This window comes from Scyliorhinus canicula, chromosome 14 (genome assembly GCF_902713615.1).
Source record: "Scyliorhinus canicula chromosome 14, sScyCan1.1, whole genome shotgun sequence".
Classification (NCBI taxonomy): domain Eukaryota; kingdom Metazoa; phylum Chordata; class Chondrichthyes; order Carcharhiniformes; family Scyliorhinidae; genus Scyliorhinus; species Scyliorhinus canicula.
Genome location: NC_052159.1, coordinates 117,411,970 through 117,430,337, shown reverse-complemented (window position 1 = coordinate 117,430,337; position 18,368 = coordinate 117,411,970). Strand labels below are relative to the sequence as shown.

The window sequence follows — 18,368 nt, the reverse complement described above, 5'->3', positions numbered from 1 at the left end:
CAATTTTCACCAAGTGCTCCTGATAAAATGCCCCAAAATAGAAAAGGGTAGGGGAACATGGAGCATCTGACCTTGTACTGGCATCTGTCAGCCTCAATAAAACATGGAGTTGAAACAACTTGAGGACATGCTGGGAAATGCATTTATTTTCAGGAAAAAAATAAACTTAATCAAAACTTCCAAGAAGTTTTGGCCCACCAAACTTCATAATTCTTTTAATCCAGATAATTTTTATTTGCTTTTGTACAGCATTGCATAAAAGGTGAATTCATGCATTGAATTAAATCATTTTTAATATCAGGGCCCCCTATTAATGCTTTTAAGTGGAATTTGGGATTAAAATTAATTGAATTTAATCATCTGTTAAATGAACGTCTTTGTGTTTTTTGAACTTGCCTTTTCACAACACCCATATTCTAATCAAAAATGCTGCTGCAATCTTACACTCTGGTCCTTTTCGCCTTTATTTTTTAATCCCTCTTCCATTATGCAAGTTGTTCTTCCATTAAATGAAATTCTAATAAGTGAAATTTTAAAACACCTATTTCATTATACTTTAAATGAATATTTACCATGCGACTCAAGTTTTTTTTAAACGAGCAAGAGGGAAAAAGCAAAGTGAGGAGAGGAAGAGTGGCGATTGGTTTTATTTTAACTTATTCTGTTCACACTCGCAACAGATGCCAGGCAATTTAGAAATTGATCCATCCCTGTAAACTAAGGTCCTTTTGTTAAAACTGCAAATTAACTGAGCAGTAGTCTTCTCCCTTTGAATTTTGTTCTTCTCTTTTCTTTCAAATAAACTGACCTGGATCAAGTGGGTGAGGGGGTGGGGGAGAAGGGGAGAAAAACTTTTGATAGTTTTAACAGAAAAAAGCAAATAACTTTTGTTTGTTTAAAGAAATATTCTGGGTGGTGAAGGTTGAAACTATCGAAACTAACTTGAAGGAAATGGGGCATCTCCACCTGCTTTAACCCTAGATCTCTTACCTTGCTAGAAATAGCAGTTTGATACCTTTTCATGAGTTCATAAGATTTAGGAGCAGAATTAGGCTATTTGGCCCATTGAGTCTGCTCCGCCATTCGATCATGGCTGATCTTATCCTGGCCGTTCTGCCTGTTCTCCATAACCCTTCAATCCATTACCAATTAAAACTGTCTCACTCCTCCTTAAATTTACTCACTGTCCGAGAATTCACCGCACTCTGGGGTAGCGAATTCCACAGATTCACAACCCTTTGGGAGAAGTTCTTTCTCCTCAACTACGGTTTAAATTTGCTCCCTCTTACCCAAAGACTATGACCTCTCATTCCAGAATGCCCCACAAGAGGAAGCGTCCACTCCACGTCTACTTTATCCATACCATTTATCATCTTGTACACCTCAATTTGATCGCCCCTCATTCATCTAAACCCCAGAGAGTATAGGCCAAACCGTTCAAACTCTCTTCATACAACAAACCCTTCATCTCTGGAATCAAACCAGTGAACCCCCTCTGAACTGCCTCTAATGCCACTACATCTTTCCTCAAATAAGGGGAGCAAAACTGTGCACAATATTCCAGGTGTAGTCTCATCAATGCCTTGTGTAGTTGCAGTAACACCTCCTTCCCTTAATACTCAATTCCTTTAGCTATAAATGCCAACATTCCATTCGCTTTCTTTATTGTCTGCTGTACCTGCATGCTAGTTTTCTGTGACTCATGAATGAGGATCCCCAGATCCCACTGCAACAGAGCCCTGAAGTCTCTGCCCAGTTAGATAACAAGTTGCCTTTTCATTTTTCTGACCAAAATGCATGGCCTCACACTTATCCATGTTAAACTCCATCTGCCACATTTTGGTCCACTTTCCTAACCTATCTATATCCATTTGTTGGGTTCTTATTTCCTCATCGAAACTTACTGCCCCACCTATCTTTTTTGTGTCATCTGCAAATTTGGCTATCGAACCTTCTATCCATGTATCCAAGTCATTTATGTAGATTGTATATAGCTGTGGCACCCCACTAGCTACATCTTGCCAACCAGAAAATGACCCATTTATCCCGACCTCTCTGTCTTCTGTCCGTCAGCCAGTCTTCTATCCAAGCTAATAAATTATCCCTAATACCACGTGATCTAACCTTGTGAAGTAACTTTCTGTGTGGCACCTTATCAAATGTCTTCCGTAAATCCAGATACATCTACAGGATCCCTATTATCCACTTTGCTTGTTACACCTTCGAAGAGCTCTAGCCAATTAGTCAACCATGTTTTGCCCTTCTTAAAACTATGCTGATTCTGAAGGATAGCGTTTTGACTTTGCACATTTCCTTATTATTTCAGGGGGTGAGGGCATCACTGGCTGGGCCAGCATTTATTGCCCATTCCTAATTGTGCAAAGGTGGTTGGCTGACTGCTTGAGCTATTGCGGTTGATGTGATATAGGTACACCCACTGATTTTTTAGAAGGGAGTTCCAGGATTTTGACCAAGTGACAATAAAGGAACAGCGATATGTTTCCAAATCAGGATGGTGTGTGGCTGGAAGGAGATCTTGCAAGTGATGGTGTTCCCATACATTTGCTGCTCTTGTCCTTCTAGGGGTAGCGGTTGTGGGTCTTAAGTTTCTGTCAAAAGAGTTTTGGTGTGTTGCTGAAGTACATATTGTAGATGCTGTCACTGTGCATCAGTGGTGGAGGGAATTAATATTTAAGGTAGTAGATGGGGTACCAATCATGAGGGCTGCTTTTTCCAGGATGGTGTCGGGTTTTTTGAGTTTTGTTGAAGCTGCACTCGTCCAGGCAAATGGAGAATATTCCGTCACACTCCTAACTTATGTCTTTTTGATAGTGGGCATGCTTTGGGGAGTTGGGAGATGAGTTGAGCACTGAGGGATTCCCAGCCTCTGATGAGCTCTTGTAGCCACAGTATTTATATGCCTGGTCCCGTTCAGTTTCTAGTCAATGGTAACCCCCTGGATGCTGATAGCGGGGGATTGAGTGTTGGTAATCGCATTGAATGTCAAGGAGGCATGGTTAGATTGTCTCTTGTTGAAGTTGGTTATTGCCTGGCACTTTTGTGCCACTTATCAGCCCAAGACTGAATGTTGCCAGGTTTTGCTGCATATAGATACAGACTGCATATAGACACAGGAGTCGCAAACCGTGCTGAACTTTGTGCAGTCACTATTGAACGTCCCCACTTCTGACCCAATGATGACAGGAAGGATATTGATGAAGTATAAAGCAGCTGAAGATAGTTGGACCTAGGACAGTATGAGAAACTCCTGTAGTGATATCTTGCGACTGAGATGATTGACCTCCAACAACCACACCATCTTTCTTTGTGCTAGTTATAACTCCAACCAGTGGAGAGCTTCCACCCCATTCCCATTTACTTCAATTTTGCTACGGCTCCTTTATGCTACATTTGGTCAAATGCTTCCTTGATATCCAGGCCATCACTATCACTTCACGCTTGAGTTCAGCTCATTAGTCCATGTTTTGACCAAAGCTGTAATGAGGCCAGGGGTTCAGTGGTCCTGGCCAAACTGAGGGTCAGTGAGCAGGTTATTGTTGAGTTACGTGTTGCTAGATAGCACTGCCAATTTGGCTAGGGGTGCGACTAGTCCTGGCACACAAATCTTTAGTACTGTTGCTGGAATATTGTCAGGGCCCATAGCATTTGCTGATCCAGTGACTTCAGCCATTTCCTGATATCACATGGAGTGAATCGAATTGGTTGAAGACTGGCATCTGTGGTGCTGGAGACCTCGGGGATTCCAAGAAGGATCACCTACTTGGTATTTCTGGTTGAAGATAGTTGCAAATACTCAGCATTGCCTTTTGCACAGAGGTCCTGGCTTCCCTTATCAGATTTAGATCGTTGTGGAGCCTTTTGATTCATTTAAGTGTTGAATTGTCCACCACAATTCATGTCTGGATGTGGCAGGACTGCAGAGCTTGGATCTGGTCCATTGGTTGTGGAACCACTTAACTCTGACTATCACATGCTGTTTGGCATGCAAGTAGTCATGTGTTGTAGTTTCATCAGGTTAACATCTACTTTTTAGGTATGTCTGGCATTGCTGCTAGCATGCCCTCCTGCACTCTTCTTTGAACCATGATTGATTCCAGGCTTAATGGCACGGTAGAGTGGGGGATATGCCGGGCTATCGGCTTACTGCAGAATTTTGCTGCTGTTGATAGCTCATATGTTGAACACCTCATGGATGTTCAGATTTGAATTGCTAGATCTGTTCATAATGCCACACAACATGATGGAAGGTATTGTCAATGTGAAGACTGGATTTTATCTCCATTGGGACTGTGCACTGTGCGGTCGTGATGACGCCTACCAATACTATTGGTTTTCCCTCTTGCTGGGCACCGGGAAACACACAGCTAAACACGCTCACTATAGGACTTAGTTAAATTGCACTCCTGGAGTATTTTAAAATTGCCTTCTTTATTGTAATTCGACAGTTGGTGTTTATCTGAACCAGTTTCAGCATAGAAATGTAGTTGTGGTTGCACAGTGCACACGGAATGTGAGATCTGTAGCAAACACCAGTGTTTCTGCAGTTGCAGATGTTTGCTGGTGCAGTATACTTGGAGTTCAGCCAATGCTTACTTGTCTGTGGTGGAAGATTTTGGTTTTTGAACTGACTTTTTATTAAATGTTCCAAAGTTATGCAGTTGATCTTTTTTTCCAATGACTTGGAATTTCAGTATACACAAATACTATAGTTACCACACAGCATGTTTAAGTGTCTCCAAACTAGGTTGCTGCAACAACATGCAGGTATTTTCTGTTTGCCAAATTTCAGAGTTCACCCCACCCCGATAAGGGTACATCTCACTTACACAAGTCCAGATTGGATAACAATTGGACAGGTTTTGGGGACCATCAAATGTTACTGTAGGAGCTTAGCCAGCCAAAGCCATGCCACCTACCAGCACAAAGCACAAAACACGAGTAAGCTCCCAATGCTAGGACATTGCCTTTCAAGATTGTCTAAAGCTAAGTGGAAAGAATACCAACCCTTAGTGACAGATTTCTCCCCAGCAGATCTGAGAGTTGATTCAGGCTAGAAGGTCTGTCACCAGAATTTTCTGAACCTGCCTGTCTTTGATATCAGATCATCGAGTCTAACAGAGGATTAACCCGATTGTGAACTTTCATTGTGTAACATTGTAATGTCTACATAGTTATGCTCATGGATCTATAAAAGATGGAAACTTTACTTTCAAGAACAAAATGGAGAATGGACCATAAGACCATAAGACCATAAGACATAGGAGTGGAAGTAAGGCCATTCGGCCCATCGAGTCCACTCCGCCATTCAATCATGGCTAATGGGCATTTCAACTCCACCTACCAGCATTCTCCCCGTAGCCCTTAATTCCTCGCGACATCAAGAATTTATCTATCTCTGCCTTGAAGCCATTTAGCGTCCCGGCCTCCACTGCACTCCGCGGCAATGAATTCCACAGGCCCACCACTCTCTGGCTGAAGAAATGTCTCCGCATTTCTGTTCTGAATTTACCCCCTCTAATTCTAAGGCTGTGCCCACGGGTCCTCGTCTCCTCGCCTAACGGAAACAGTTTCTTTGCATCCACCCTTTCTAAGCCATGTATTATCTTGTAAGTTTCTATTAGATCTCCCCTTAACCTTCTAAACTCCAATGAATACAATCCCAGGATCCTCAGCCGTTCATCATATGTTAGACCCACCATTCCAGGGATGATCCGTGTGAATCTCCGCTGGACACGCTCCAGTGCCAGTATGTCCTTCCTGAGATGTGGGGCCCAAAACTGGACACAGTACTCCAAATGGGGCCTAACCAGAGCCTTATAAAGGCTCAGTAGCACATCGCTGCTTTTATATTCCAACCCTCTTGAGATAAATGACAACATTGCATTCGCTTTCTTAATCACAGATTCAACCTGCATGTTTACCTTGAGGGAATCCTCGACTAGCACTCCCAGATCCCTTTGTACTTTGGCATTATGAATTTTCTCACCGTTTAGAAAGTAGTCTATGCTTGGATTCTTTTTTCCAAAGTGCAAGACCTCACATTTTCTCACGTTGAATTGCATCAGCCATTTCCTGCACCACTCTCCCAAACTGTCGAGATCCTTCTGCAGCCTCCCCACTTCCTCAGCACTATCTGCCTGACCACCTAACTTTGAATCATCGGCAAACTTCGCTAGAATGCCCCCAGTCCCTTCATCCAGATCATTAATATATATGGTGAACAGCTGCGGCCCCAACACTGAACCCTGTGGGACACCGCTGGTCACCGGCTGCCATTCCGAAAAAGAACCTTTTATCCCAACTCTCTGCCTTCTGTCAGACAGCCAATCCTCAACCCATGCCAGTAGCTCACCTCGAACACCATGGGCCCTCACCTTACTCAGCAGCCTCCTGTGTGGCACCTTATCAAAGGCCTTTTGGAAATCCAGATAGACCACATCCACTGGGTTTCCCTGGTCTAACCTACTTGTCACCTCCTCAAAGAATTCTAACGGTTCGTCAGGCAATCTGCTTTGAAGCAAAATGGAGTTGAGAGGTGAAGTGACCCCTTTGTTTCTACCAATATAAATGGAGCTACACAAGGCCGGAAGTTAGCTGGCTTGTCTGGACAGGGCACTAAAAATGCAAAAGACCTTTTGGAACATTTCATTGAGAAGATATTAAAATGTAACAGGTAATTCCTGTGGAATTAATGCCTGCAAGTATCCAAATATCTGCTGAAATAAAAACAGAACATGCAGGAAACACTCAGCAGGTCCGGCAGCAACTGTGGAGAGAGAGACACACAGTTAACGTTTCAAGTCCACATGACTCTGTTCAAAATGGGCTTTACAGACTTCTCGGCTACAGGATGGAATTCCAAAAATTGTTATGAGAAGAAACCCATTCTGTCACAAGCAGATGCAAATGGATGAAACTCTATTTTGTGACCATGCTTAAGTTTTCAGGGACTGTGTGGGCAATGGGAAAACAAATGCTATGGTCACCAAACAGAAATCAGATTGTGATAAGGGGCATTTATTAGCACATGTTAGGAAAGCAGCCTCCGCGTGTCAGTCAGACAGAGAGAGACCAGCCAAAGAAGCACCCTGCCAAAAATCTTATTGGCAAGCAGAGAATTGAGGTTAGCTTTCATCCACTGATTTGAAGAACCATACCAAAACTTCACTACAGGGCTTCAATTGCGCCTTTACTGAAGTAAGTGCAGAAACATGCTGCTACAACCAATTAGCTACTGCAAATCTGTTGCTGGAAATTTCCATTTTCTGGACTCTTAAGATCTAAGTGCTTAATCACCTTTTTATGTGCGTGCCTGTGTCTGTGCGCATGTGAGTGTCAAACATTTTGCCTTTAAAATCTCTAGCTATCATCATCAAAAGGTGGATAAAGGGGTGAACCCATCCTACCATTTCTTCTGGATCCATGACAACATTTAGAGCCCCAAAGAAAACTATCCTTCCCTCCCAACATCTGTCCCCTTCCACGAAGACAATATTCATTAGACAGCTGAAAAACTCTAATTTGAACTTTCATTATGTGCTCAGCAGGTACAAGCAAATCCTCAAGAGCAGCACAGCCAGCAAAACAATTCACCCATGTAAAGATGTGATGCTTTCCTACAACATTGACTTGCACTTTATTACATGGAATTCTGATTTCACCAGTAGAAGTTGCAGGGTTTCAGAAGCTAGTTACTGTGAGGCCAAAACATTGAAATGTTTTCAAGAAGCACTTGGATCTAGCACAGACGGGATCAAAGGAAATCGGGGGAAAGCGGGATTAGGCTATTGAGTTGGCTGATCAGCCATGATCATAATGAATGGCTGAATGGTCTCCTTCTGCTCCTATTTTCTATGTTTTTATGGATAGACAAATGTGTATTCCTGTATTTGACCTCTTGGAAGACCGCCAAGGTAGCTATGGAATTTCTTCACTTTCTATAAGACTGACATCGGCTTTCACTGATCGTAGTCTTCGCACTTAATACAGAAAATCATGGCGTGGCAACAATAAACAATGTTAATCAAATTAAATGACTAGAGTACAGGAGCAAGCTTCTGGTTTAGTGGCAGCATTGCTACTTCTGAGCTAAAACCATGTGCGAAAACCCTGTTGTAGCATGTGTGTGTGTTTTAAATTAGTGTGTGTAAGATCATGTGTGTGTATAGGACGCATTACCCTGTTGGTTAATAGAATGATAGCTGTGGCCATAGAGGTTTGTCTGACTGTTAAGCATCCTGTGAAACCTTCTACTACCTTACACTTCCAAGAAAAGAGCATGTGGGTTTGGAAAACACAACCAGAATAGAAATTAAATTTTTTAAATTCTTGTTGATAGTGAAGATTTTTATATTGTATGGTTTTGGTTATGAATGAAAGCAGTGTACAGAAGAACTGCAAATTATATGAGAGGATTGGGTTTTGAGGGAAACTTAACAAAACTCTTTTGATGAATGGGAGGAGGCCTTGTAAATTATGTAAAAGATGTAAATCAAAGTTGGCCCTATCAGCAGTATTGGAAATGCTGGCTAATACTGGTGGACGGTCAACATCAAATTAACTCCTTTGCACAGAGAGGGTAATCAGCATGATCTTCCGGTTTGAGCAGTGAAGGTAAAACCTCAGATTTATTAACAATCCAGTTGGTCATTTGTGTGACTTATTTGTTAGACATTTGATTGGTGTTATTTCATGTTTGGGTTCAAATTTAGCCATTACAAAATCTAGCCTTAAGCTATTTATTCCTGGAAGATTGGCTGAATGGTCAATCTCATTTATATTAATTTTGTGACCATGAATTGTACTGCCTCATCATTTTGAATTTAGGCTCGCTGACAGTGCTGTGGCTATATGGTTCTTGTAACCTGATCTTACATTCACCATCAGTGAACATGAAAGGTCTACTGAATCTATTGCAGAACCCAACAAGAACATCTTTACAAACAAACTTTGCTTGTTTAACTCTTTGGTGTCAGTGCTTAAGCAGAAATAGAATTATACTAATTTATATTCAACAACTTCACCAAGGCTCTATGAAAATACAACTGCTCCAAGGCACTTCACAGCAGTGTTACTAAAAACAAATGATCCACATAAAAAGATAAGAGCAGCACAGTGACATAGTGCAACTGCTGTCTCACAGTGCCCGAGATCCGGTTTCAATTCCAGCCTTGGGTGATTGTGTGGAGTTTGCACATTCTCCCCATGTATGCTCTGGTTTCCTCCCACAATCCAAATGTGTGCAGGATAGGTGGGGTTGCGGGGGTAGGGTGGGGTAGTGGGCCTAGGTTGGGTGTTCGTTCAGAGGAGCTGTGAAGACTCAATGGGCCAAATGGCCTCCTTCTGCACTGTAGGAATTCTATTGTTCTATCAGGCAGATGATCAAAAGCTTGGTCAGAGGTCAGCGGTATTTTAAAGGAGGGAAGAAAGTTAACTGCAGCGTGGTGTAGGGACAGAATTCTCGAGCTTAAGGCCCAGCTAGCTGAAGCATCACCACCACTGCTGGTGCGATTAAAATTGAGGATGTTCAAGAGTCTGTATTAGCAGAGGAGATTACCGAGATAAGGACGGACAAGGTCACAGAGGGATTTGTAAATGAGGATCAGCATTTTAAATACGAGGTGTTTCTTAACTGAGAGTCATTGTTCATCAGCAAGCACAGGGATAATGGGTGAGCGGAACTGAGGCAAGTTAGGTGACGGACAGCAGAGGTTTGGATGATTTCAAGTTTATGGAACATAGAATATGGAATGTCGGCCGGGAGTGCCTTGGAATAAGTCCGGTTTAGTCATAGCAAAGGCATGAATCAAGGTTCTAGGTGTGAATGAGCTGAGGTGTGGTGAAATTAGGCGATGTTACTGAGGTGGAAATAGGCAGTGTTAGTGACTGCATGGAGTTGTGGTTGGAAGTTATGTCTGTTTCACCAAGGTGACGAACAGTCAGATTTAACCCAAGACAGTTGTCAGGGTATGGGATGAAAAGAGAACGGACAAATAAATGGCCTTGGTTTGCCCCGGAGCAGTTACACTTCAAAAGTACTTCTTTGGCTGTAATCTCTATTGAAATGTAGGTAAACACGGCAATTAAGTTACACAAAGCAGGCTCCCCATAAACAAAAGTGATGTTGGTTGAGGAATAAAAGTTAGTCAGGACACTGAGGACATTCCTGCTCTTAAAACAATACAATAGAATATTTTACAGCCATATGAGAAGGTAACTGAATTCTTGGCTTGACGTCTCATCCAAAACACAGCAGCTTTTGATATTGCAGCACTCCGAGTGTCAACATGAATTATGTGCTCAAGTCTTCTGACTCTCGATGTGCAAACTGTACCACTTCAGTCAAATAAATGGTTAAAACGGTGTTAACCAGTCAGACAATACCGATTTTGCATATTGTCACAGTACACTCATTGAACTTGGAGCCCCATTACCGATTATTTTTGTGGTGGTGATGATGAGGCAAAATCTCTTATAATCCAATTACTTCTCATTTTATGTTGGTTTTCAACTTTGCAGGAAAATTAAATGTGTGTTGAATGCCACATCTTTTAGCTGCTGCATCAGTTTATTAACATCCTGCTTAGTCATGCTAAGCAATGCTTGAGGCTCTCTACAGTACTACAGTATTACCATGTATAATGTGGTAACCATGCAGTAAATACTTTCATTGAGGTGATTTGGCTTTGGGTACGTTGTTTCAGATTTTGCATGAATTTCAGTGAGCTGCCACTGTTTTTAATCAAATATGCTGCGCGATTGCTTTACACTCAAATCTAGATAATTTTAAATATCAATTCAAACAGGCAATTGTTGTAATCAGAACAGATTAACTGAACATGCAGAATAATTTTAGACAATGGAACATAGTGCCAGTGACCCAGGTTCAATTCCGACCTCTGATAACTGTGTGGAGTTTGTACTTTCTCCGCATGGCTTTGTGGGTTTCCTCTGGATGCTCTGGTTTCCTCCCACAGTCCAAAGATATGTAGGTGAGGTGGATTGGACATGATAAATTACCCCTTGATATCCAACAGGGTTGCCGGGTGGGGCAGGGGAGTGGGCCTAGGTTGTGTGCTCTTTCGGAGGGTCGACGTAGACTCGATGGGACCACTGGCCTTCTTTTGCACTGTAGGGATTCCATACTTTCTTCTATGAACTAGGGTCAGGAATAGGCAATTCAGCCCCTCGAGCCCATTCAGTACGATCATCTCTCAGCCTCAACTCCACTTTGCTGCCCGTTCTCTATAAAACTTCAACCCGTTATTAATTAAAAATCTGTCCATCTGCTCCTTAAATTTGCTCATTGTCTTGGCATCCACCGCACTCTGGGTGTAGACAATAGCTCTGACAAGTTGTGAATTTACATTGCAAGGTGGTATAAAAGTTGGGTTGTGCATGATGTGCAGTTTTGGTCGCCTTACTCAAGCACGGGTATACTTGCATTGGAAGCAGTTCAGAGAATGTTCATTTGGCTGATTCCAGGGATGAAGAGGCCATATTATGAAGAAAGTTGAGCAGGGTGGTCAGTGGGGTTGTGGTATTGTCACTGGACGTGCTGAGACCCAGGGTAATCTAGGGACCTGGGTTCGAATCCTTCTAGGGCAGATAGTGGAATTTGAAATTAATAATAAATATGGATTTAAATGCCGAATGATGACCATTGTCAATTTTTGTAAAAACCCATCCGCTTCACTAATGTCCTAGTCTGGCCTACATGTGACTCCAGAACCACAGCAGTGTGGTTGACTCTTGCATGCCCTCAGGGATGGGCAATGAATGCTGAGCCAGCCAGTGACACCCACATCCCACAAATGAATAGGGAAAAAAGTTCACAGGACTTTAGAAGAATGGGGTGATCTTTTTTAAAATTCATTTATAGGATGTGGGTGTCGCTGGATAGGCAATCATTTATTGTCCACCCTTAGATTCCTTTCAGAAGTGGTGGTGAGTTGCCTTTTTGAGCCGCTGCATCCTTGAGGTGTAGGTACATCCAAGGTGCTGTTAGGGAGGAGTTCCAGGACTCTGATCGAGCGACAGTGAAAGAATGGCGATTATATTTCCAAGTCGGTGTGCTTAATGACTTGGGGTGGGGGGGGGGGGGGGGGGGGGGGAGGAAGGAAACCTCCGGGTGGTGGGATTCGCAGGTATCTGCTGTTCTTGTCCTTCTAGCTGGTAGTGCGTTTGGAAAGTTACCTATGTGAAACATGTAAGAGTCCCAGGGGATTGACATGGTAGCTGCTGAGAGGATATTTTCCCTCATGGAGAAATCTAGAACGAGGATCGCAGTTTAAAAATAAGGGTTTTCGCTTTTTGGAGATGGAGATGAGAACAATTTTTTTTTCCCGAGGGTTGTTAATGTTTGAAGTTCTCTTCCACAGAGAGAATTGGAAGCTGGACATATATTCAAGGCTGAGCTAGACAGATTTTTGATCGACAAGGGAGTCGAGGGTTATGGTGGTAGGCAGGGAAGTAGAGTTAGAGCCATAATGGGATCTGCCATGATCTTACCAATTGGTAGGGCAGGCTTGATTGGACGTATAGCCTACCTCCTCCAGCTCCTATTTCTTATGATCTTATTTAAATTTAGTAACTGTTTATTTAAATGCCTATGAATGCTGTTGGACTGTTGTGCAACTACAACAGACTCACTAATGTCCTTCCGCGAAGTGGAAGCAATTATCTTGATCTGGTTGATCTGAGTCCACACTATATACGATTGACTGTAAATGCGCTCCAAATTAGATGACACATCTGCGGCAATGAGGGATGGAGAAACTTGCCATTTACTAGGAACAACAAAATGAAAAATAGGAACTCAATGCCTACATTCTCTCTTTTCAAATCATTTTCTTCAAAATCAATGGAATATGTTTGTTAGGGATTTCTTTTAGCAAAGGAAGGTGTAATTTTTCCGGTGTTGGCACAGTTGAGGCATTGGGTGACGGTGTGTGTGGAGTTTTCACTTTCTCCCCATGTTTGCATGGGTTTCCTCCAGGTCCTCCGGTTTCCACCCATGATCCAAAAGATGTGCAGGTTAAGTGGATTGGCCATGCTAAATTGCTGCTTAGTGTCCAACGGTGTGCAGGTTAGGTGGGATTATGGGGTTACGGGGGTAGGGTGGAGGAGTGGGCCTAGATAGGGTGCTCTTTGTGGGTAGGTGCAGAGTCTATGGCCTTCTGCACAGTAGGAATTCTATGATTCTTGATGATTCTATGATGCATGCGGCATTGAAGGCCATAGGCTGTCAGTCCATGATTATAGTGATGTACTCTGAGGGTTGAATTTCATACTGGGGCTGGCTTCTCCCTCTTCTTGTTTCCCCCCCCCCCCCCCAACACCCCCTATGGAAAGGTCAGCGGTGAGCCCACCTGTGCTTGGTTGGCTCTCCCAAGCATTTCTTGGCTGGAAGGTTTTTAATTGGCTTGAGGTGGCTGGTCGATCAAATTTGTGGCAGATCTCTTAGTCCAGTCTCTCAGTGCCAATGGGAGTGATGGCCACTGTGGGGTCCCCTGCTGAAATTGAACCACGGAGCCCAGGTGAAGACATGTCTGTGGTCTCTCCAGACAAGGCTTGCAGGCTCCAGTGAGGGGTGTGGGGTGCCAAGATCATAATGGAAGGAGGGAGGGGACACCCAGTGAGGAGAATTACCTTGGGGGAGGGGGCCTGATAAGAAGGCCCTCTTCCTTGCCCACCCTTGCTACATTTCACATGGTAAGCTAGGCACCTGGCACTGGCCTTCTTAGCCACGGTAAAATTCCAGTGACAATGGAAGAAGCCCTAGCCATCAATTGGTGGCTTCAGGCCTTGATAGGTAGTTCCATGCATGAGAAGATCACTTCATATCGCCCTGACTCTGGTTAAATTTCTGTGAGAGCCTAGGCGATGGGCATGGCTCCACTGCCATGTTGCCCAATTTTAGACCTTCCTCCACCGCCCCCCTTCGGCAATACTATCCCAGATACGGTGGGTGGCGGTGTCTGGTCACATTCATCCATGCCATCAGCACAGAATCAGCTCTTAGTCAATGAACAGCCAATATTTCACTGTGTCTGTTTTTATTTTTGATTATCTTAGAAAATATTGCCTAGAGTTTTAATTTCCAACCAAGCTAAAGTGGCAGGTGTCTAGAAATCAAGGAAAAAAGAGTTTGTACTATAGTTCTGTGAACCGGGTGACAGGAAAAATAGGCAAGGTGTGAAAATCAGATTCTAATTCATTGTGTACTCATTTCACATTGCTGAGGGGAACTAATGTCACCCCCTAAATGTTTGTCTTGTGGTCGTACGCTTCAAAAACCTCCTTTCAAGGGTTTGACTTTCCAGCGGCAGCTTGTTCTACATCTGACACTCATTATGTTCTGGATTTCTTCTGTTAAGTTTCAATAGGATGTCGAAAAACAAAAGAAGCTTGTGTTCAGGCTCCTGATAACTGCACTTTAGGAAATTGAAAAGAACTTGTGCCAACAGTAATATTTAGAGCACAGTATTCCCATTGTAAACACCAACGCAATACTTTCCAGAAACTTTTCTCACTGTTTGGGCACTGTTTTTCTTCATTTGGTTTAAAGGTCAGACTTGAATCTCTTTGAGGCTTGAATCTTTTGTTTTTAGAGTTAATTGCACCTATTAAGTGTCATTCAAGCAGGCACAATGCAAAGCTTTTAAAATATAATGTTGAAATAGTGAAGCTGCGTATCTTTATATGGGAAACTTGGAGCACCAGGTTCAAGGGTTAGACGCAGTTGTTCCACTTTGCAACTTCAGTCAACCTCACTATTTAAAACAAAAATGAAGTGAAATATACGTGTTCTTAAAAATAGAGCAGAGAGATTTTTTAGATTGAAATCACAGTCTGATCAATGCATAGGCCTGACTTCTGGGCGAATTCTGCAGACTGCTTAGAGCTCTTAATTTGGACTCTCGTCCCAGGACCCTGAAATTATAGCTGCAGTACATGTTATATAAAGATGGATTTTGCATTCTGCACTGAACTCAATTGCACTGATCTCAATTGCACTGATCTCTAAATTCCTGGTCTCAGTCCTTAAACTCTTGCTCTGCAGCAGAAATAAACATTGCCTCGAAAGCAACTTTTCCCATGTGAATTGTTGCTGTGCTTGGATAGCTAAGAAAACAACTTTTAGGAGAGGGATAAAGGATACAGGCTCGAACACTAGAAATAGATGCAGCTGGTTATCTAAGCTATCTGTATATCCAAATAAAATAACTGCAAAGAACCAACCTAAGCAAAATAAACATGTGTGAATGTCTAAGGTGCTAAGTTTATATTGCTGAAAAGAGAGAAATGTTGGCAAAACTTTTCATCTTGCACTTATCAGGAAAAGTACAAGAATACCAAATTTCAAACAATCACAGTAATTTACATTACAGGAGAAATGGGTGCTGCTCGATTGGCATATTGATTCTGATTGGCCGAGGTGTTGTCAGGAGAAAGCAAAGGGCAACTATAGGCTGCTCGTGCTTCCAGGTTAACCAAAAAGGGCACAAAGCTTGAACGTACTCTTGTTGTTTGCAGAGAACAGACCCCTGCACATGTATGAATGTATGTATGTCGCTTCCAGCAAACCTAAATAAGTCACATTACGAGCTTGATCTAAAATGGTTGTTGCTATAGCTATCAGTGTACTCAGGATTGTTCAACAAGTGCTGCCCAATTTCGGAATCACAACTGACAGTAGCTGTCTTGTTTTGGGTTTTGCAAGTGTGGACTGGTTGAGTACAGCCTATGCTCTGCCTATCACAAACAGCCAAACGTCAATCAGACTCAACTTGCCAACCAATTCTTGCAAACCTTTCTCCGGTATGCTAAATTGTTGTGACTGTTTGAAATTTGGCATTGTCCTGATGAGGGCAAGATAGAAAGCTTCAGCAATATTCAAGTTCTATAATAGCTAGTGACTGCAAGTTTATATTATGAAATATTGTTTCAGACAACACTTTTCTTTTCTCTTATTCAGACTGACAGACCCTTCAACATCTCTGGAACCTCAAACAAGCGATGCTGCTCAGCAAACACCTTTGTGGAATGCTGCTCAAGTTTACCTTTTTTCCTCATTGTGAATGGGTAACCAATAATGCCTCGAGACCGTTATAACACTGCAATGCACAGCATACCTTCAAGGACAAGGAAGCTTTCTGCCTCATTAGTTTCTGTTATGGATATCTATCATTCTCTTCCTATACTAGGTGGAGAGCACTGAAGCAGTACTTATTTAGCAGTATATTAGTTGTTGCCAGTTGAGCCTTTCTTTAGGCTGCGATATGGCCACAATTTCTATCACTTAATTTTCCAATCTGGTAACACCTTGACCACATTACCTTTCTGAAATGCTTCTCACACCAGGAACAGACTGAACTAGAATGTTACTGACCTGGTATCAATCCTACCTCATTTAAATACTAAAGTCAGCCTTTTATGGGAGAAGCAGCAGAAACTTAGCTTTATTGCTGCTGAACTCCTGGTACACAAACCCTTGGCCTTAACATCTCGTTTAATGTCTTGAAAATAGTTTAACTGCGTGACAGGCCAGAACTTTGAGCTTGCCATGTTCAAGAAGGGTCCCATGTTGAATAGTTTGAGCCTAACTTAAAAAAAGAAAGTAGTCTGACAGATAGGAGGAGAGAAAAGTGCAATTTCAGGACATTGGATTTGGATCAAAAGACCCATGAAAGAGAGATCAAGATGCAGAGAAGTGTTTTCACTAAAACCAGAATGGTAACCTTCCATAAGTCATTATAGGGAGAGAAAATGATTAAGAATGTGGACGATAGTGATCTTCACATATTTTGAGCTGCATCAGAATGTAAATATTAAACAAAATTGAATGCAAAATATTGTTAACTGTACTGCTTATTTAAAATGTAAGTTTGATTCCTTCAGAGGAGAGTCAACAGTTTTTGTTTAAAAGATATATAGAATATATAGTTCTTGCTGTTTCTTAACCACGAGTGCTTCTTATGTTGAATGCAGAACTTTTGGACTGCTTTGGTGAATGTGGCTCCTCAAGACCTTTCTGCTGATTTATTTATTAATATTGGAACAGTTGATGAAAGTGCCAGAAAATTCTGAATGTAGATGTGATTTTCTGCAATGCCAGTAGTTGAAGTTTCACTATAGACTGGTGTGAAGGTCTCTGTATTACCAGTGGTCAGTTCCATTGTAGTTATGCCTAATGGGGTGTGTAAATATACTGTATAAAGAAGATCTGTACCGTGAACATTGCTAATTTTACATGATGTAAAAATGGATCAGAATTAATCTTGACAAAGTGGCCGAATTGTATTAAAAGCCACTTCTAGCCATGGCACTGAAAGAAAAAATGCTGACTACAAATTTCATTACCTGAGACAACGGCAGAGTATGGAATATACTGAGATAAGTGACACTTGCCACTAACTACAGTTTTCATAGCTTCACTGTATCAATTTATTTAAACGTACAAATCAGAAACTGTATGCAATATTTTACATCCTTGGTTTACAGTTTGGAACACAATTTAATATGTATCTATACACGCTAGTTATAAAGTTCACTAGAGTGTGCATCAAAGTTTGCTATTTGTATATTTTGCCCCTTTCAGTTCAATGCGTGCTTTCTTTTCTCATGATGCTGTATAAACTCCAAACAATGTAAGAGCAGTGTTTCATGTTGCCTCTTAATTTTCAGATGTTGGGAAATATAACATTGTGATATTTCTTTTTGTGACCAGACAAGAGATAATTGTAACTTTAACATATCTTGCTGTGTCTTCCGTTGTATATATTGTATATAAAGTTGAATGTAATGCTGCCGGAAGATGAAAAATTAATTTAGAATAGTATATTGTACTATATCTGTATTGATCTTGAATGCTGTCTCAATAGCCATATGCAATAAAATAGCGTACAATATTTATGAAAACTGTTGTTTCTCAGATTTCATTGCATAAATACAGGAGTCTTTCTGCAAATCTTTACGCCAATTGGTTTATTCCCGTTCTCCAATGTTTCCATCAAATCCATACTAGCAAAGCATAAGCGTTGATTGTGGTTAACATTCACTGTAAGAATCCGCCCCCAGGCGCTAGATGGTGGTAGCAAATCGAGGATCATGTTCCATGAGGCTGGGGGGGGGGGGGGGGGGGGGGGGGGGGAGGCAGGTACAAGTCAATGCTATTGGTGAGGATCTTCAGCTGCTGACATTACATATCGGAAATTCTAACATACACAACCAATGATTTAACAAATGTTCAACCGGGAACACTTTCTTCTGGTATTTCAGACACATAAATATGCCCTGTAGGCGTAATAAATGCCGATGGTTGGTGGTTATATATGATGTATTGA

General features: G+C 41.9%; 1 long non-coding RNA gene across 1 annotated transcript; it reads left to right on the top strand.

Moving 5' to 3' along the window:
- The first annotated feature begins 9,570 nt into the window (after positions 1 to 9,570).
- Positions 9,571 to 17,943, top strand: LOC119977419. The gene is made up of 2 exons (XR_005463195.1): positions 9,571 to 9,731; positions 16,001 to 17,943. It is a non-coding gene; the product is annotated as an uncharacterized LOC119977419 (long non-coding RNA).
- Positions 17,944 to 18,368: the final 425 nt, after the last annotated feature.